The sequence below is a fragment of the Halyomorpha halys genome, unplaced genomic scaffold, assembly GCF_000696795.3.
Source record: "Halyomorpha halys isolate HHAL.00 unplaced genomic scaffold, Hhal_1.1 Scaffold1017.1, whole genome shotgun sequence".
NCBI classification, from domain to species: Eukaryota; Metazoa; Arthropoda; class Insecta; order Hemiptera; family Pentatomidae; genus Halyomorpha; species Halyomorpha halys.
The window spans coordinates 26,904-27,268 of record NW_027107632.1 but is presented as its reverse complement, the minus strand read 5'-3'; positions in this window follow the sequence as shown (position 1 = coordinate 27,268).

Genomic DNA, 365 nt, shown 5'->3' with positions numbered 1-365 from the left:
AGGGCCCTAATCAGCCCTTTAACTACCTTCTACAACAAATGCTTAAAAGAAGGTGTCTTCCCTCGAATTTGGAAGGAGGCAGAAATGGTCGCGATACTAAAGCCAGGCATAGCAGAAGTGAATGCAAAATCATATCGTCCAATATGCCTCTTAAACGTCACGGGAAAAGTCCTGGAAAGCCTCATGCTACTGCACCTAAAGGAAGTGATAGACCAACTCTCTTCCGATCAGTTTGGAGGATGAAGGGGATTATCAACCACAGATGCTATAAATCAGCTCCTAACGGCGGCAAAACACTCCACCTCTAAATATTTTGTTGTCCTCTTTTATGATGTTGCTGGAGCCTTTGACAGTATGTGGTGGCC